Below are 21414 nucleotides of genomic sequence, written 5' to 3'. Positions count from 1 at the left end.
AAGTATACGTTTACGACAACTAATTTGTTTATGATTAAATCGTCTATAACGATATGTGAAACTAAATATTATGACGTGAAAAAACACACTTTATTTTCTATGACGAATCTTTCTTTTTTCGCCCACTTTTTATTAATTCAAATGTTTGTATTTATATGATACCTTTGCAATGTACATGTATAAATATGTCATGTTATAGCTCCTGGATGTTCCTGGATGAGTGATTTAGAAATATAAATTGTGTTTCTTTAATTGGGAGTAGCTGTTTAACATCGCGTTTGACGTAAATGACTTGCGCTAATGAATGCAGCAGGAGCACTGAACACTAATCGAATTAGGAAAATGTTTGCACAAAACACGTGGTGATTGATATTAATATAAGACACGTTTAATCGAGCTAGCAGTTACACAGTTAGTGTTTTATACGCGTCAAAAGTCCTTTAGCTATTGGGTTGTTTTTTTTTTTGTTTGTTTTTTTTTTGTTGTTGCAAAAAGTGTCCATAATTATAGTTTTGTTAAATGCATCAAAATACTAAAGAGCACACATTTACATGCTGGAAATGTGTCTGTTAAGTATCATCCCTCTAGCAAAACTACTTTTCGAGTGAAGTGGTACACACCTTTTTGCTAAATATGTGCCATAACTGTGCATACGTACAAATGTACCAAAATATCCAGACGAGCAAGTGTACATGCGTGTTTATATATGTTTATACAGTTTCATTGCTCCAGCAGCATTACGTATCGTATTACGAACGACATAGGTCCAAATCGTATTTTAACTGAAAATGGGTAATCTCTGGTTATTGTGAACAAGAAATGCCTTGAAAAAAATATTTTGCGTATATGATTTCAAAAATTTGATTTGCAACTGTACGTTTCTAAATAATTAAATTGATTGCAAAGATTTAATTGTTGATAACCACAGCTTTGTGTTGTCATCATCGTATTGTCGCATTTTTACCAGCATAATGTCGTGTCGAGTTTTCATTATCGTACTTTCGTGTAATCATCATCGTATTGCCGTGATATTGCGTTTTCATTATCGTACTTTCGTGTTATCATCATCATTCTGACGTGTAATCGACATTGTACCGTCGCCTTCGGTGTGGATGGTTACAATAACAACATCGTCACACTATCGAGCATTCCGTATAAAACCAATCCATTCATAGGGGATGACAATAAGAGGATTCCGTACGAATGTCGGTTGCCTATTCTTGCTATCAGGGACGATTTCCAGAAAGACTGATATTGTCTTTTCAAATCCAATAAACTCAAATGTACTCATAACGCTTTGGTTTGAATGTCTTCAAAGAAGCCATCACTTTATATAGTACACATGGCGTTATTACGCCTTTTTTAGCGTTTGTACGCCCTTCAAATTGGCGTTATTACACCTTTTTATGCAATTGTACGCCCTTTTTAGCGTTATTACGCCTTTTAAGAGTTTGTACGCCTTTAAGTTTGGCGTTATTACGCCTTTGTTAGCGTTTCTATGCCTTTGAAATTGGCGTTATTACGCCTTTTTTAGCGTTTATACGCCTATTTAGCGTTATTACGCCTTTTTAGCGTGTGTACGCCTCTAAGTTTGGCGTTATTTCGCCTTTTTTAGCGTTTGTACGCCTTTTAGTCTGCGTTATAACGCCTTTAATGTGTACGCCTTTAGTTTTCGTTATAACGCCTTTTTGAGCGTATGTACGCTTTTTAGCTTGGCGTTATAACACCTTTTTTCAGCGTTTGTACGCCTTTAAGTTTGGCGTTATTACGCCTTTATTAGCGTTATATAATCGTTTGTTTGCGTCATTACGTGTTTATTTGCGTAGTAATGCCTTTTTTCGCGTTATTACGACTTCGAACTATTTTTTTATTATTGGTGGTACTAATAGGCGTTCGTATATTATAAACTAAGTTTAACAGACATAATCAACGTTAGAAAGAGTGCTGCATTAATGCCGATGCTTTAATACATTTGCTACATACATGTGTGTTAATCATTTCGTGTTTTTATTTACATGCGTTGTGGGGATGTTATACTTTTTGCAATCAATGTGATTGTGAACGTTTCTTGTTTTAACCAACTGATCCAAATATATAAATAAACGCATGCCAAAACTAATCACTAGTGACAGAAAAACCAGAACAAAAACGTGTACAGTTTTTATTTTACTCGAATTCGATTAATGAGAAAACAATTTAAAACGTTTTAAACAAATTAGTAAAAAGGGTTCACATATAAAAAAACCATTCAAAATTTCCCAATTTGACATTATATAAATTAGGCGATATATACATGACGTTTCATGACATAAAATGCCATTATAAAAGCTACTCACAACCAACGGGTTGACCAGTGCACCGGATGTGTCATACATACTGACGTTACTCGGCAAGCATTCCCCGGTGGTCCTATGGTGAGACACCAACAAACAGTCGGTATCATCTCTGCACATTGCGCAGCACAAGACAGCAGACCGGACTACCGCGGACTTATAACTGCGTCCAAATTTCACATTGGATTGCTTTTGAAACTGTTTCATTTGAATAGTGCATGATGATAAGTCCATGTTTGAAACCATCCAGAAACAGCAAAGAACAAGATGCCATTGCATAATATGTCCACTCATTTCGTGTTGTTTCATTTGGATTTTTTATTTAATTTTTAGATCAATTAACGCGTCTTAATGAAATGTGTTCATACTCGATCACTAAACCGATATGAAGCCTATGCCATACCGTGTCTGCATTACCCCTTAATATTTGCTTTGTGGCGAATGTGAATGGCGTATGGCGTTTTTTATAATGCTATACGTTTTGTCAATTATTGGAAAGGTGTTTGCCCGGATATTAGTAGTGTCAGCGTGCCAAACACTAAACGCTTCACAGAGTTTGCGTGCGCAGTACCATTACTTCGGCGTCATTCATGACATTTATCATTAAAAAACGTGTAAGATCCAGTGTATAGTCTTTGAAAAAATACGCTTTTAAGCAAAATTTAAATGTTTTAATTTAGGTATTACATCCTCCACAACCGACTTTGTTGGTTTGTCATTTTCAGTCCAAGTGGTAACAGATTACTTGGAGCCTAAAACAAGTATTAATCATGGGTCACCTCTCCGGACGTAATTGACAAGAATGATCCACAACAAGTTACGGTTCGAATTCTTGTGTTTTCCGTTGTGCTCTCACACAATGTCACTTGGTAACCGTTGCGTCCTCACACAATGTCACTTGGTAACTGTTGCGTACTCACACAATGTCACTTGGTAACCGTTGCGTACTCACACAATGTCACTTGGTAACCGTTGCGTACTCACACAATGTCACTTGGTAACCGTTGCGTACTCACACAATGTCACTTGGTAACCGTTGCGTACTCACACAATGTCACTTGGTAAAATCTTGGTTGCATGTGCGTTTTAGTCGTACTGGCTTTTTTAACTCTGATGTTTTCGTATATGTCTCCTTGTCTTTCTTGCATACTTCTGTAAGGCGTTTACGAAGTTTTCGTGCATACTCATACGTAAACTTCGCATTGATGTCGTCGGCGTTCAAACCGAGAAGAGCATATATTACAAAGCTAGAGTGGCGACCAAACATAAGATAGTATTGTGAATAAGCAGAACTTTCATGCATAGTTGAATTATACGCATGAACCATAGGGCCAACGTGATCTTTCCATTGGCTCCATTGGCTCTTTTCAACTTTGTCGAGCGTCTCTAGCATATTCAACAGAGTTTAATTGAACCATTCCACCAAGCTATTAACCATGGTACAATCAGGAGTAGTACGGAGCTGGTTGACACCTACGAGGCGACATAGTGCCGTTATCAAGGTGGACTTACAAGTTGCTCCCTTGTCCTTAAGAAATCGCTCCAGGAATTCGATTTGATCAATTGTCTTTTCTGTTTGATTTGTAGTTAAGTATGCTTTGACAATATACAAATATTGTAACTATAAAATACGTCAATAGCGAATCTTCTATTTTTAAAATATTTCCGCTCTTCGCCTAGTGAACTGAACTAAATGGCGTCCACAATCTGCCAACGGTGATTGATAAATGTATAAGCCACACATCAAAGAAAAATAAACAGAGATAATAATTATTAAACTCAGCATAAAATTTGAATAATGAAAATATCGACTACAACTGTAACTGTAAGTTAGATTAATGACACTAATTGAGCTTTATAAGGAATCAAACAAATTTAATATACGACACGCTCACCTGAATGACAACTTTAATCGTATTCATATAGCAACAAAATTCACTCATTTGTGTATTTACGTTCGAGCGAGCGATGTACCTTCTCCACATAGTCAGCGTTTACCGCATCGCACTCCTGAAGTCTGCATATCCGCGTTAGAGTATGGGAGTTTGAACCAGTTTTCTCCATTTGCGACATAATTCGTCTCTATCGGAAATAATAACCGTATCAATTTGCATTCAAAGAGTTTGACTCGATGTTGAAGGATCATTGCCTTGCGATCTTTGTAAAAGATAACCATATTTTCCACAATTTCGCTGAACACTCTTTTTGGATTGTTCGGTCAATAGTACATGTACCTACCGAAATTTCGACTAAACTTTCGTGTCAGGATCGAAATTACGCAGCCAGGTTTCTTCAGAAGTCATTATTTTGTCCATAAACAAATCCTCTTGCTTCGCATTTCGAAGCACAAAAGAACGATAAACATAGCAATTGTTTTATTATTATTTCTTGTTGCATATATAGGTTTGCATATATTTGCTCATACCGTGCATTTATCTTCCCACTTTGGGTAATGGTCGAGACAACAAATACAACTGCAATGTCGCGCAGGTTCTCCCGGACGTGCAGCAACTTCCACTGAAACCGCAATGAGCAGCTCCTTCGTAACTTCACAGAATAGCGACGTGACCACAGGCTACAGCAAAATTGACACAACGCATATGGATAATTTCTTTCCGTTTGTAAGACACACAAATAGCAAACCCATTGAATCCATGATTTTTTTCATTTGATAGTATAATTATGGCACAGTGTCGTATTGCTTCTTGAATAAATGCGCATTGCGTCAGACATTATTAACATACTGCGTGATTGGTATTTTGTACATGATTTTCCCTTTGGTACGCACCGTGATAATGAATAATTTCTAGTATCTTCAATAAAAACCGTATACTCTGAACGAAACGTGTAATCACCCCCCCCCCCCCTCAAACACAAATAATGTGTGTGTTGTTTTCGTCTGAAACAAATGTTTTAATGACTGTACTAGACTAATTTAGTATACAAGTCACTACTAGAGAGTAACATACTTACTAAAAATACTACCGAAATACAAATATTTATATATGTTTCTTTTTAACTCGTATCGTACTAACGATGCTATTTCCATATTTACAGTAAAATACCCATTCATCACCACGGAAAATACCATTCTCCGCTTGACGACCACAGTCATGTTTGCTTACATAGAATGGGTCATTTGTCGTTGTATACGATCCAAATGACTTCAATGCGCAACGCCTCCTGTGAGTCGTTAACCGCAAGGGTAACCATTCTGACCAAATCACGATTTCGATTATACGAAATCAGATGAGTAGTAAGAGCGATTTATTACTGTATACCTATTAAGTTCCAATTATGCGTGACATACAATCTGATATATATATTTCAGAATCTTTTAATCATTAATAATTAAACTGCTTTCTAATATTAAATTATTTAAAGAACGACCACATCTGAAGTGTTGTCCACATAGTCTTGCTTAAACTGGTGTGTTTAGCCATTACGTCACACGTGAAAATAAAAGTATAGACATCTGTGTTTTACAAAAATAGAGACTGAACAAAATATGATAACATCTATTATAAATGACAACATTCGGGATAGCTTGTTTGAGCGTCTTTTAAGGGGCCTTTTCCCAGATTTTGGCATGTTTTGAAGTTTGTCATTAAATGCTTTATATTGATAAATGTAAAAAATGGATATAAAAATCTCCAGTAAAAAATAAAGAATAAAATTAAAAAAAGAAAAAAGGTAACCCTCAGCAGGGCTCAAACCACTTATCCCTGGAGTCCTGGAGTAAAAAGTCTACGACTAAGACCACTCGGCGTCCTTCCGTATACCGCCAGATGTGTTTTATACTTTATATAAGCAATCGTCGTAGTTTCACAAAATATAACGACAACAAAAGAACTCTCCAAATTATTAATTCGCTTCGCGTTGCAACGCTTTATAATTTTCGGGTTTTTAAATCGTCAAAAGATGCATATAATGGCTATTTAAGAGCATGTTTAATGTTCAGTATTATACTGTTTCCTCACAAATATCATAACTAAAACGAAAATTTGCGAATCTGAGACAACTTTTTTCAATTTTGTCAATTTACCCAAACGCGAAAAGGCCCCTTCAATGGTAAGCGCCGTATTATGGGCCTCGGGCAACAGCCCTCGGGCCGATATATAGGCAGCGGTAAGATTAAAGACGTACGACCAAGCTCTCCCCTCGGCAAACATGTTTAAGCCACGGCGTTCACACTTCTACTTCTAAAACTAGGATTTTTTATACAATGAAATGAAACAAATTATGTATTCCGGTCTCTTAGCGGAAAACTCCAATATCCAATCGGCTATGAAGAAAGGATTGACAGCGAAAAAAAAACACAACATATATTTTTAAGATAACACAAACACGTGAAAAAAAGTCGTGTTCGCCGAAACTGTTGCCGACAGGGATCACATTCACAAACCCATTTTCAGACTTGAGTCCAAACTGCGACTTAGACCCCCGCCATGCACAAAAAGTACCAATGAACCCAGGGTGGACCATGCTGAGGCACGCCGGAGCAGGTGCAAGGGGTACATTTTTCAGGAAAACAAATTATGTGACAATAAAATGTCAGAATTTTAGGAAAAGCCGCATAATCATAGAATGTAAGACAGCTTGAGGCACGTCCTTCAAAAACAACTATAAAATATTAAGATAATGAAAAGCAAAGCCTGGCATCGTATGGGTAAGAGACTGAATGTTGCTGCAAGACGTTCTCTGGAAATGGCTAGAAATAATGTTCTCAATAGAAATTAACCCTTTGCATGCTGGGAAATTTGTCGTCTGCTTAAATGTCGTCTGCTGAATTTCTAAAATTAGCACTTTCTTCGATTTTTTTCAAAGAATACTATCAGAATAGCAAACAGTTTGGATCCTGATGAGACGCCACGTTCTGTGGCGTCTCATCTGGATCCAAACTGTTTGCAAAGGCCTTTAAAATTCGGTTCCCGCACTAAAAGGGTTAAAATTTGAATTGCCTGTCATTTCTTTTTAAGGTCAAAACAAGTTTAGTTCACTACTTAAAACCGACCCTGAAACATTCACATACTTTATCGCTGTGATATAACACATTTCAGTTCATTATTGCTATAATGCTTCCGTAAGGCCGCGGTCACAACCACGATGCGTCGACCTTACGTAGAGCTTGCGTTTGAGAGTTTTGTCGAACACGTGCGTTGGGCTTTATGTCAACTGTTCAACCTCTTCGTTTTATTGAAAGCTGTTTTCTTGAAATTTAGGACAGAGCACCATTCCATTCGGGAAACGGACGTGTTTTCATTTCTGGCATACGGAGTGTTTTTCTGTATAACCGGGTACTTAGTAATAGGTTATTTTGAGGAAGTTTTGAAGAAATCATTTCATGTAAAAAAAATAATCATGGACCTCACATAGCATATCAAACCAATAAATTCATTGAAAATCTGGCTTGTATGAATGCAATATAGGTATAAGTGTTATTTATGAAATAAAGTTGTGCATAAAATTGAAACTACGTTAAACTCAACATAAGTTGTAAAGTTGAAATGTAAGTTATTTAAAACAAGATTACCAGAGCCATTGATAGTTTAAGTAATTGAAAAGCAAGTGAATAATTGAGCTCATATGTGATGACATTTATTACTGACACAAGTCCGGTTATTTTTTTATATTTAACCCATTTATGCCTCACGTCTTGAAAAAAAGGCATTGGCAAACAGCGTAGACCCAGATGAGACGCCGCATGATGAGGCGTCTCATCAGGGTCTGCGCTGTTTGCTTAAAGGAATTTCTGTAAGAAATATTCTAAATATAGAAATCAATATACTAGGCATCCCTAATTTTGGAAATAAATTGATCCAATTTAGAAAGATGGGAGAGTCCACCAGGCATACACGGGTTAAAATACAGACTCCGCGAAATATATTAAAGACTTGCCAGACACAGCAACTCGAAATCGAGCCTATGGGTATTTGGTCCCGCGATAAAATTAATTGCGTAGGAGTGTGAGTCATTTCAGCGTTGGATTGTTATTGCATGCCTATTATCAGCGAATGTTCAAGCTTTAAATATAAACTGTTTTTGTTTTAACATAGAGCGGTCAATAGTTTCACTAAAAACGGATTAGGAAATTTTATCCTGTACGTTTCAATCATGCACTCAATGGAAATTCGTTGGTTCATTTCAATCGTGGATGTAGCAAGTCAAAATCGAACCTATGGGCATTTGGTCCCGCGATTAACTTGACTGTGTAAGAGTATGAATATTGCAACTGAGCAGCGAGTATTTGTGTTATAACCAAAGCCGGGACTTGCCACCCAGATTTCTTCTCCCTCGAAGAAGGAAAAGCGTTCTGCGTTGGAACTACTGTGGTTGTGTTAACACGTTTCATACAAGCTACATGATCAAGAGGTGTCACTCAACGTTTTATACGGGCTTGTGACGTTCTTTTCACAGCAAAATGAAAAGAGCCGCTTTACCACCTTGCAATATGCAAATATCCTAAATCAGATAATATACAATAACAACATGTTTGCGAATAACTATTTGTTAACATTGCCATGTTTCCTTCAATTAACGAAGACACATTGAGGTCATTTCAACTTTTATCACTGAAAGCATTGTAGTGTTTGCTTTAATGCCCTCAGACTCCCAATCAACCATTGAAGTAATACTGCTTAAATAGAGGCTGTTTTCCAGGATCACTCTTGCAGACATCCATCTGTTCATTTATGTTTTGCAACAATTACATCCTTCGCTAATTAGCAAATCTAAAATGTCAAGTAATCTATCTCAGGAGTAACGTTATCAAACATCAAATACCGAATTCAACAAATATATAATCATATATGCTCAAAAAAACATATCACGCTTTCAAATATCGTATCTTGTAAAATACAGTGAAGCTAGGTATCTAGTCAACAACCGCAATCATATGCTACGAAAATCAGTTTCACCCGCGCTATGAGAAAAATCATATATCATCATCATATTCATAATCATAAACATCATCATCATATTTCATCATCATAATCATAATCATCATCATGCAAAACTCAGAACCAGCAAAACACGAGCAGCTTTCAAATATCGTTTCATGTGAAATGCAATGTAGCAATGTATTTTGTCAACAAACACTCGAGAGCTTTCAAACATCGTTTCATATGAGAAACAATGTAGCAAGGTATTTTGTTAACAAACACACGAGCAGCAACTCGAAATCGAGCCTATGGGTATTTGGTCCCGCGAAAAAATTAATTGCGTAGGAGTGTGAGTCATTTCAGCGTTGCATGCCTATTATCAGCGAATGTTCAAGCTTTAAATATAAACTGTGTTTTAACATAGAGCGGTCAATAGTTTCACTAAAAACGGATTAGGTGTACGTTTCAATCATGCACTCAATGGAAATTCGTTGGTTCATTTCAATCGTGGATGTAGCAAGTCAAAATCGAACCTATGGCATTTGGTCCCGCGATTAATTGACTGTCAATGCAATACGGACTAGCATACTAGCAAACAATATAGCCTTTAATTTTGCCATGCATTAACGAAGAAACATTGGCCTTTCGGCGATGGCTAAACCTCAGAAATCCCATTTAAATAGATATTTTTTTCACATCTTGCAGAAATGTTCTGTTGCATAATTTCTCAAAATATCCTAAATCAGATAATATACAATAACATGTGGACATCTGTTCCAGTATCTTGCAAGACGAATAACTATTTGTGGAGCTGTAACATAGCACAACCTTAGATATGTTACTGCCTTTCAACTGTGTTATTTTATCAAATATATTTCATTGATCAGACACGACAGATTTTCATTTCAACTTCACGTGAACAAAACACGTTCGTATCAAACTGCAAAATCGCATTGTAGTGTTTGCAGACCAGCTGCTGCTGAGAATTTTCTTCTACTATACGAATGTGCCTACATATCTGTTACATCAATGCATCATATACTAGTATTTTATCTTACAACCAAACCATAGCATTGAAGTAATACTGCTTTTCAAACAGCGCTTGTTAATATCAACCTAGGTAGCAAACTATGCGATCGAGTGTAGATTTGGCCAAGAGGCAAAAGTAGTTAATATCGCAAACTGTTATGTATATAGATTTTTTTCATCCATATTTTGTATTATGTGTGAAACAAAACTGCAAACTACTGTGTACACTCGAAAGCTTACAAACGAGATGATTGACCAGCGCTTGTCAATATCAACTCAAGTAGCTAACTATGCGATCGATTGTAGATTATATAGTGTGTTTTGTTCGTATATTCTACAAGCGCAATATAAAGCCTAAATACTGTTGAACGTTTATGTTAATGTGCCTCACTGAAAGACAAGTTATACCAATAACGAACCGTTGTACAAAATGTGTATGCAGTCAAAAGCGAGTAACTGCTTTGAGTTTACGAGTCACTGCTTGCTAGTTGCAACGCAAGTAGTTTATTTCGTGCAATTAATGTTCAACGCAACACTTAGTAGCATAGTTTGTGGCCGTATGGCAAAAATCGATTGTATTCCTTAAATAAGGATAGGATGATGAATATTGCTATTGAGCAGCGAGTAGTATTCGTGTTATAACCAAAGCCGGGACTTGCACCCAGATTTCTTCTCCCTCGAAGAAGGAAAAGCGTTCTGCTTTGAACTACTTTGGTTTTGTAAACACGTTTCATACAAGCTGCAGAGTGTAGTTTTGCTATGATTTGTGTACTGACTCGTGACCGTTTCTCCTATTTGAGTACAAGAAATGTCGCTTTACCACTAAATGTTTGTTTAACTTACTGTCGTTTCAAAATGGGAACATTCGTATTGTTCTGTACAAACATTTGAGTTGTTGAGTTTCGAATACGGCTGTATTGTAGCGAAACGTTTCAGATCGGGATAAAACTACATGCAACTTTTAACGCAAAATTGCTTTGCACAATTTCAAACTTCATGATCATACATCGAATGTTATGAAACTGCGTATATAGTTTTTATTTATTTTGCTAGCGAAATTTTAACATTTCATTGAATAACGCAAGTTTATGGCCATGTGGTGAATGTCATGAAAGTCGCTTAAACTGATGTATATACTTTATCATCATATCATCTCAAATGGAAAGTCAAAATAATCCCTAAACGTCATTTATGTAGTGTGTTTTGTTCGTATATTCTACAAGCGCAATATAAAGCCTAAATACTGTTGAACGTTTATGTTAATGTGCCTCACTGAAAGACAAGTTATACCAATAACGAACCGTTGTACAAAATGTGTATGCAGTCAAAAGCGAGTAACTGCTTTACGTTTACGAGTCACTCAATGTAAGTCTCAACACGAGTAGTTCGTTAGGCGCAATTAATGTTCAACGCAACATTGAGTAGCATAGTTTGTGTCCATATGGCAAATATCTAATAACGTTGAGAGTCATTCATATACTTTTATTTATCATGTTCCCTCAAATAAAAGTTTGAAAGTTTTTTGCTTTGTACGATTGAAAGCTAGTGGTGTCACTCGGCGTTTTCACGGACTTGTGACCGTTCCTCTTGTGCTCAGACAAGAGAAGTCGCCTTCCCACCCAGCCTAGCAGACTTTGTGCATTGAAGCACTTAATAGAAATGTTATTGCTCGGTCATCGGTCAGGTTCGGTCAACGCGTGCCTGCGTTTCTGAGAGAGCCAGATTAAGATATTTCGTGTCACCGTACGAAAATACCATGGTGTCGCATAGCAAAGCACAGGCATGTCACCATGCGTGCCTACCACCCTTCCAACAGCGCAACAATGTGGTGTTGAAAGGATTCCCAGATAGTGTCGAAAGTATTGACGGTCATAACGGGGACGAGTTGCTTTATAGCGCCTCATTTCGTATTGACTTGCAACCCCGCCCTAGACCGCTACACAGCTAACTGGGCAGGACTCCATCTGACTATCAATCTCAGCGATCATAGTTTTGAAAAACGTCTGCTTTTTAATTGTTGGTATTTGGTACTTGGAGTCTCTTGTGCCAAAGTAGAGACTTACTTTTTGTTTAAAGATGAAGCAATCATTAACTGGTTGGTAGTCTTAACAGTGCGTCAAGATAAGCACCGTGAAAACATTTTAGCACCGAAATACCGAGGTGTTCACCCCCAAGTGCTATCAGTGCGCTTCACACTTGTGGAGTCTTAAACCCCTCGGCCGCCCAAACACAGTTAATGACTGTTAATGTTTATTTTTTGTTTGATTTTGGTATTGCATAGTTTAAACACAAACACATACATCAATACATCAATATTGCTGGCCAGCGCAATAAAACAAGGAAAAAAAAGGTAGGAGAACAATCTCCTTTAGTTTTCATGTAAAAACATAAACATAAACATACACACTGTCAACACTTGCCACTTGCAACACCGAGTTCGTTTCAGTTCAGAATGTACACATTTTTCGATCGACACACATTCGCAATGTTACATGGATTCACAAAGATACACGGATTCACAAAGTTGCACTGATGTCCATACACGGGCCAATGTTCAAGTTATCGGTGCGATGGACCCACGGTTTTGTCGCAGCTATACGCCACACGTATGTATTGACTACTCGGTGTCCACATCAAGGTTTGCAAATTGGCACTGAAAATAGAAAAGCAAATTGTGTTAAACAGTAAACGATGAAAGTAAACAGCCTGAAATGATAAAAACATGCATGTGTAATATACCATGGATCAAATAAAATAGTAAACACAAACTGCTAAAGAAAAACACACAACTCTACCAACTGTTTGACTGATACTTACTTTTTTGTATTGTGTTGCATGTTCAGGCGCCTTGCTGTTACTGCTCGTCTTGCAGTAGAGCTGAAATGAAATGAAAAGCATGATCAGAAACTTTCACTGTGTTTGTACAACTTACAATTTATGTGCACAATTTTGCATTTAAGTATAACATAACATTAAAACAATCTCAAACAATTGTTCAACTAATACTCACTTGTTTGTTTTGCTGTTTCCACAAAGGCGCCTTGTTGTCACTGCTCGCCTGGAAGTAAACCTGACACGTCTAGTAGTAGAAAACACTCGTCTTGTAGTAGGGCTGAAATGAAATTGAAAGCATGATCAGAAACTTTTGAATGTGTTTGTACAACTTACAATTTATAAACACAATATTGAACTATAACAGTAAACTTGAAACAGATAACAATTTTACTTACCTATGTTGTCTTCGCTGAAATACAAAAGTCATGTTCATAGCAATCATAGCATATTAACACACAATGAATACAACTCAACACTTTTAGTAAGAAACTCAGTACTTACTTTGTATTTTGTATCCAATCCCTCTGCTGGCAATCTTCTTCAGTCCACAATCGAGCTGAAATCAAGACTCAATGCATACATGTAAATTTTGCCAAATAATAAACAGAACTGTGAACCAAAACTTTAACTAAACAAAACTTACTTTTCAACTGTAATGGTACTCACCTCTGGCAACTGAAATCATACAGACATTTTGCATAGCACAATACATTTTTAGTTTGAAGATAAGAATGATTTATGAACATTTTACTTACACAAAGCATAAATATAAAAGACATGCTATGATGAAAAAAACAATATGTATACAAAATTATACATAAAGAAACACAATCTACTTACCATTGCTGACCTGAAATTGAAAAAAGCACATTTTGTATAGCACAACAATCATATTCAGTTTTTACATAAATGAAGTGTACTTACATCTGCCAAACTGAAATGAAAAAAGCATAGCAGAATAAAAGTCATAAAACATATTTCAATATGCAATTAAAGAAAGCAAATTGTACTTACCAACAGGCAACTGAAATGAAAAAAAACACATTTTGTATGGCAGAATAAAAGTCATCAAAACAGTTCAATATGAAAATTAAAGAAGGCAATTGTACTTACCACAGCCATACTGAAATGAAAAAGAAACACATTTTACAATGCAGTATACAAGTCATCAAAACAGTTCAATATGAAAATTAAAGAAGGCAATTGTACTTACCACAGGCAACTGAAATGAAAAAAACACATTTTGTATAGCAGAATACAAGTCACCAAAACAGTTCAATATGAAAAAGAAAAGAAAGTTAGTGTACTTACCACAGCCACACTGAAATGAAAAATATATTAAGCATTGCATAGCAGGATACAAGTCATCAAAACATTTCAATATGAAATTATACAAAGTTAGTGTACTTACCACAGGATACTGAAATGAAAAACAGACATTTTACAATGCAGAATACAGGTCATAAAAACAGTTCAATATTAAATTATAGAAAGTTTGTGTACTTACCACAGCCATACTGGAATGAAAAAAACATTTAGCAATGCATAATAATCAAGACTTACCTAGCTGATCTTGAATCATTCTCTGTTTCTCAACTTCTCAGTAGTCCAAAAGTCTGCTCTGTAACGACCCACCATTCCAATCTGAAAAATAGTTAAGCATAACAAAGCACAAAACAAACCAAAAGAGTAGTTTACTTACCTCATATTTTGTGCAGGTTTTTAACAGCCAATTTTCTTCTTGAAACCTGTATTCGTCTCTTTTTTGACCCACTGTGGAACAGTCACAGCAATGTAAGTCTGAAACATAGAAGGGCATAACAACATTACATACAAACCAGTATATTTGTTTTGACTTACCTCGTGGCTAGAGTCGAGAAACAGATGCTGAATTTCTTTTCTGCCACAAGCTGTCAAAACATCTCTGCAACATCTCTGCAATTGAAACCTGAAACAGAGTAAAACAGAGAAACATTTTGTATACAATATAGTAAACACTTACCTTGTTATAGGCCTGAGTTGCAGCAGTGATTCTTTCTTGAAATCTTCTTCTTTTCCATCACTGCATGAGAGACCTGAAAAATAGCATGCAGTGCAAAACACATGAGTTAAATTAAACCAAAATTTTGTTTCTACTTACCTTGCTTCTGTAGAGTTGAATCACAGTAGTAGAATTCCTTCTTCAAACACATTTCTCTGTCTACACCAGGAACTTGAATCTGAAACAGAGAAAAGCATCACATCAAATTGTACAACTCAAGTGCATTCATTCAATGCTTACCTACTTTCTGTTGAGTTGTTTCACAGCAGCTGAAATCCTTATTCACTGTTGGCACTGCTATGAGACCATTTCTGCATGTGAAATCTGAAACAGAGCAAAGCAAAGTATGCATGGTAAAAATCAAACAAACAATTGTAACACTTACCCTGTTTGCAAGTCCCATTCACTTTCTCAGCAATGTTCCTCTTCTTGAATCGTCTTCGTCGCTGACTACAAGTACACCTGAAACATAGCATGCACAAAACATACCATATAAAAACAAAATACAAGTGTCCATACTAAAATGAAACACACTTACCTTTCTGCTTTGCTCAGCTCTGTTCGACTGTCAACTCTTCATGTCATGTCGTATCTGAAACGAACTAAATCAAAACATGCATAGCACACTATCATTGATAAAATATTGAAACAATTGTATGCTTCATAGCTGTGTTTTTTCCACTTTACATCACAGACAACTGGCGATCACAAAAGTAAAGACATTTTTGTACTACTCAAACATTAAGCTCACATTCACGAACACCAACCGACAGAGTTGTTATAGAGTGATAATCCCTAAAACTGTAAAAAAGAATCGAAATCAGTGTTCATTCATCATGATTTATTGAAACAAATGTATATTACAATACTCACCACAGCCAACTGAAATGAAATAGAAATGTTAACAGCATGCAAACAAATGTCAATCAATATTTAGTAAATATCAACAAAAGCATTTCGATACACAAAGTAAGTGTTCACCATCATAGTACATCATCAGTTAGTTCGACATCCCACGGTTGCTCAAGTGTTAGTACTGGCTAGCATTTACCCTTTTCAGTAAACCGTCACACATCAGCATTTTTAGACACAAGTACTGTGCAATTCAACCCTTGTTATCATCTTTCACAGACTTCTATGAGTAAACAACTGAAAAATATAAAACGTTTGTACTCACTGTTTGGCAGCTCCAAGAAACACGTCTGTTCTGCTTGCCATCTGGACATCCACTGAAACAAAACATCTTCAAACACACATACATGTAAAACGTTTTTGAACATAAACCAACACAGATCAATTTTGAATTATCCATCTGTACATGACACACATGAAAAATAGCATAAGTTTACTATCACATTACAGCAGTACAAATGAAAACAAAAATTTGATCGACTTACCTTGCTTCTGTAGAGTTGAGTAACCGACGTGGAAATCTTCTTCCATGTGTAAACCAGTGACTCGAATCTGAAATAAAGTAAAGAACACATTGTACAACTCAAATCAATGAATTAAAACTTACCTTACTTTTAATGAATTGTGTCTCAGCAGTTGAAATCCTGTTTAATTTCTGCATGTGAAATCTGAAACAGAGCAAAGCACGCATGTTACAAATTAAACAAACACAAGTGTTACACTTACCCTGTTTGCAAGTCCCAATCACTTTCTGAACAATGTTCCTCTTCTTGATTCGTCTTCGTCGCTGTCAGCAAGTACACCTGAAACATAAAAGCATGCACAAAACATCCCATATAACAACTATTTTGTACTTACCATATGAGTGCTTTTCTGTTCAGGTCAGCTTGAAAACCCATCACTGCCATCAGCATCTGAAAAATAGTACATCACAAACAAACAAACAAACATAACATATCATAAAAACAGTTTAACACAACAGATATGAGAGCTCTCGCAACCACGTCTGTTCTGTTCGACTGTCCAAAAGCAAGTGACAGTACTTCAATTCACTAACATTGAGAAATTCTAAACTTACCTTCAAGGCTTGTTGAGTAGCTCCAAAAACAAGACTGCTTGGCTCCACTGTTCACTCCAACTGTCATATCATCACTGGATAAGCACTCCTGAAATGTATTAAAACAAAACATGCATAGAACAAACATTCAGTCAAAAGTACTTACCTTTCACTTTGTCACTGCCCTGTGCTCAACTCCAGTCAGCATGACATCTCTGCTTGAAAGTCTGAAACATATAAAAACATGCAATGCAAAACAAACATAGTTACTTACCTTCTAGCATATTGTTGGAGCTCCAGAAAACACGACTGTTCACTCCAGCTGCCAGACTTGAACTGCCAGCACACATCTGAAAATCTGAACAAAGCATTCATGTTCATACTTTACTAGCCGTACAATTAAAGTTACTGACATACTCATCATCCAAAATAGAGTACACGAAAAGCTAGCTAGGTTTACCTCTGTTCATGTGTTATACACCAAATGAAACCATGATGATAAAGTAACTCACTTTATCTCTTCTTTTGTCAAAATACAAGTGTTCATAGTGGAATGAAACAGACTTACCTTTTCGTTACCCAGCTCTGTTCAAATCATGTCAGGTTTTCATCTCATGTCAAATCTGAAACGAACTAAATCAAAACATGCATAGTATACAATCATTGATAAAATTTCGAAACATTTGTATGCTTCATAGCTCTGTGTATTTTCACTTTACAGATCACGGACAGCTGGCGACCACAAAAGCGAAAACATTTTTGTACTACTCAAACATTGCTGTATTAAGCTCACACTCATGAACACCAACCGACAGAGTTGCTTATAGACTTATAATCCCTAAAACTGTACAATAAGAATCAAAAGCAGTTTTCAGTCATAATCTTTTATTGAATTCTATACATATGCACTACAATCTACAGTACTCACCACAGCACCCTGAAATGAAATAGAAATGTTACAGCATGCAAATACAATTTAAGCAATATCATATCATTTATCTACTATGTTTGCAAATTTTTTTCAATCATATGTTCGTTTCCCCAAAGTAGCTCATATTCTGTTCCACCATCATACACCATCATCGCTAATCACAACATATCGACACTATATCAGTACTGAGTAATTTCTACCCAACGCATTACACTTCTATACAAGTAAACCTGTACAAAACGAATCGAAATCAGTTTTCATTCATCATGATTTATTGAAACAAATTTATACTACAATACTCACCACAGCCCCCTGAAATGAAATAGAAATGTTACAGCATGCAAATACAATTTAATCAATATCATGCATATCAACAAAAGCGATTCAATACATTGTCGTTTAATATTTTTGCAACATTTTTCCATCATATGTTCGCTTCCTCAAAATAGCTCAATGAATATTCTGTTCCACCATCATCCACTATTATCGCTCATCACAACATATCGACACTGTATCAGCACTGAGTAATTTCTACCCAACACATTACAACCATCATACATCATCACGCAACTTGTAAACAGTAAAACGAAAAAAATTTGTACTCACGTTTTTTGTAGACAGCAGCTCGATGAACACGTCCGCACAGCTCGACATCTGAACCTCAACTGACAGTCAATCGCTTGACACCACAACATAAATTTAATTATTCACAACAGTCAGAGCTTAAAAAAACACGTCCGATCAGTCCGATGTCAAAACTTAAAGTGAAGTCAAGTCGTTCAAAAAAATTAATGTAAGTCAAACATTTCATATATAACGCTCACAAAATTTCGTTGTCAGTCAATACTAAACGTTCAAAAGTTAACATCGCATAAGAGTATGATTTCATTTCACAACTCAAGTCAAAGTCAAGTTGTTATCTCATAACAATAACCTAACACTTCAGTCATCCAGTCATTCAACAACCTGAGTACCAAGTCGCTATTCTATAACGCGAAAACTTTTCATCAATAGTCAGAGCTCACGAAAGTACGTCCGTCTTCGTCAACGTTCAAAAGTCAACTGAAACTTTTTAATCGTAAAAATATTTCAAAGTCAAATTTTGTTCAGAGCTCACAAAAACAAGTCTGTCTTTGTCAAAGACCATCAGTCAACTAAGATTCTGTCGTAGTAAAAAAAATTTAAAAGTCAAAACTTTTTTCAGAGCGCTTTAAAAACACGTCCGTATTGGTCAATGTCCAAGCCGCAAATGAGCGTTCTTTACCCGCGCAGTTCAAATTATAATTAGGTCACGACGTCGAGAGCTTCGAAAAACACGTCCGAACCCTTCAACGACCAAACGAAGAATGACAGAAAAGCACATGGAAAATGTTTATTCTTCATGATTTGAGTTACGATCGAATGTGTATTTGATGACAAATCTAAAAATCATACTTACCATGCAAAAATCCTACAAATATTGACTTTGTGATGATATTTTTTCATGACCATACAAGCCGAAATATTCACACTCACAGCTTGAATGGGCATACAAATTGATAAGCACGAGTCCGTACAATCCATCCAGTATTTCCTTCGAGTTAAAGCAAATCCATGGTCTTTAGGTCTCAAATTTTGTTATGAGGCGTACTCAACGCAGATTTTTATAGTCAATGTTAAAACGACAAAAGGCGAGTATATAAAAAAATCTAGTCAAACATAGATTTACTAACCTATCATTCTGAAATAATCCTAGATCATATCAAATATGTGAGTAATCCATCAAAATATTTATTACTGAACATTTAACATCAGCACAAAATATTCCCGTATACCCATTTAGTTTTCTACATAGCCTGAACAATTCAATATTTATTTTCAATTCCGAGAACTCAAATGTTTTCATGACGTTCGACTGACGAAAGCAGCTCGATATGATTTCGCACTAACTTTATTAAAGAGCAACTATCGCGCTGTGATTTTTTCAACTGTGTTTTGTGATTTGTACTAGTACAACGAAGATATAGAAAATAAATATCAAACCACATATATCAAAATGTTCAGCACACTGGCGCCTACACAATGATATACAAATAGTATGGTTATGTGTACAATTGTTCTTGAAAATTTGAAATATCGAGAAAATTTGCGTTAAAATCAAAATTTCATAACTCGCGCGTTCGATTTTGTATACACAAATAGTACCAGTATGAGCGCATCGAAATTTCGGTTCATCTGGTGAAAATTTTATGGAATTTGGACAACTGGTTCTATAGATATTGCACTTAAACCACTGTCAAAGAAACACAATTTTCTATCGTCGATATGTAAACACCCCTTTAAGTTGAAAGATGAGTTTTATTGAAATGACGTCGTCGATTTGCACTGACAACGAAGGGTCAAAATTACGATTCATGAAATGTGTGTTTGTTGTGATATGGTTTTCTGCCCGTATAACTGCAGCGTTTTACAAAAACATCAAGTATGTTACACCAAAATGCACAGAAATAAATTCCCCATCGCATGATGCAAATATTACTGTATCATATTGCGAAATGAAAATCTTTTCTTCATATCAACCCAAGTTTTTACCAATAAACAGAAATTTTGACATATATCCACTTATCTACTTGCAAAATATTTAAACTCTTATTGTTCCTGTTTATTTGCTGGTTATGATTGTGAAAATTTCATCGAAATGCGTTCACGCGTTAATGTGACAGTTAACATAAACCGCTTCGATACAAACACAGTTTTATCAACTATTCGCTATCTAACGACGTTCGGTTTAACTCTACTGAAAAGTTCAAAATGACTATAAGTGCAAATGCGTTTTGTCGAAGTAGTTTCCTTGTGATCAGACTTATTGTGGAATATCATATATCAAAATGCGCAGAACAGAATTCCCTATCGAATGGTATCAATTGTTATGTACTTGTATTGAATGGGAATTTTTTTCCTTGTCAGCGAAGTGATTTTCATGCGAAAAACTAAGAATTTCTACTTAATGCGAATATGTTAGCAAAAAATGATCCCCACAAAACTTGTTGCTATTAACACGTTTCATATTAATGCGAAAATTTTTGGTAGATCGGTCAACTATTTGAAGAGAAAACACGACCTCAACTTTTTCGTATAGTGCATTTCGCTGTAGATCTACACTTTAACAGATTCAATGAGATGACGTTGTATGTTATGAAGAATTTATCAAAGGCGTGTTTTAAGCAAAATGGTTTTCGGTCAATATTGAAGCCAATTTTCAACACACTATCGAGTATGTGGTATCAAAATGCGCAGAATTAAATTCTGTACAAGCAGATGTTCAAATCACCCCAATATCAATGAGTACAAAAAAGTTTTCTATTCACCGACTCGTTTTCAAATCAAACATCTGCGATTTTAACACACACGCATAA

General features: G+C 35.9%; 1 protein-coding gene and 2 long non-coding RNA genes across 6 annotated transcripts in view; all 3 read right to left on the bottom strand.

The window, feature by feature from the left end:
- LOC127881128 (uncharacterized) overlaps nt 1-21414 on the bottom strand; it is a 259967-nt gene that overhangs the window by 52481 nt on the left and 186072 nt on the right. The window lies entirely within an intron of this gene.
- Nucleotides 11856-13717, bottom strand: LOC127881134 (uncharacterized). Its single transcript, XR_008049916.1, has 4 exons — nt 13580-13717; nt 13254-13355; nt 13061-13120; nt 11856-12896 (listed from the first exon to the last, which is right to left on the bottom strand). It is a non-coding gene; the product is annotated as an uncharacterized LOC127881134 (long non-coding RNA).
- LOC127881135 (uncharacterized) lies at nt 13731-17651 on the bottom strand. 3 transcript variants are annotated; one of them, XR_008049919.1, is made up of 4 exons: nt 17110-17651; nt 16758-16834; nt 16517-16583; nt 13731-16348 (listed from the first exon to the last, which is right to left on the bottom strand). It is a non-coding gene; the product is annotated as an uncharacterized LOC127881135 (long non-coding RNA). The 3 variants fall into 3 exon arrangements; XR_008049918.1 differs by having other exon boundaries at nt 16517-16834; XR_008049917.1 differs by having other exon boundaries at nt 13731-16583.

Source organism: Dreissena polymorpha, chromosome 5, assembly GCF_020536995.1.
Source record: "Dreissena polymorpha isolate Duluth1 chromosome 5, UMN_Dpol_1.0, whole genome shotgun sequence".
NCBI lineage: Eukaryota > Metazoa > Mollusca > Bivalvia > Myida > Dreissenidae > Dreissena > Dreissena polymorpha.
Note: the sequence above shows the minus strand (reverse complement) of the source record. Positions and strands in the feature narration are given on the sequence as shown.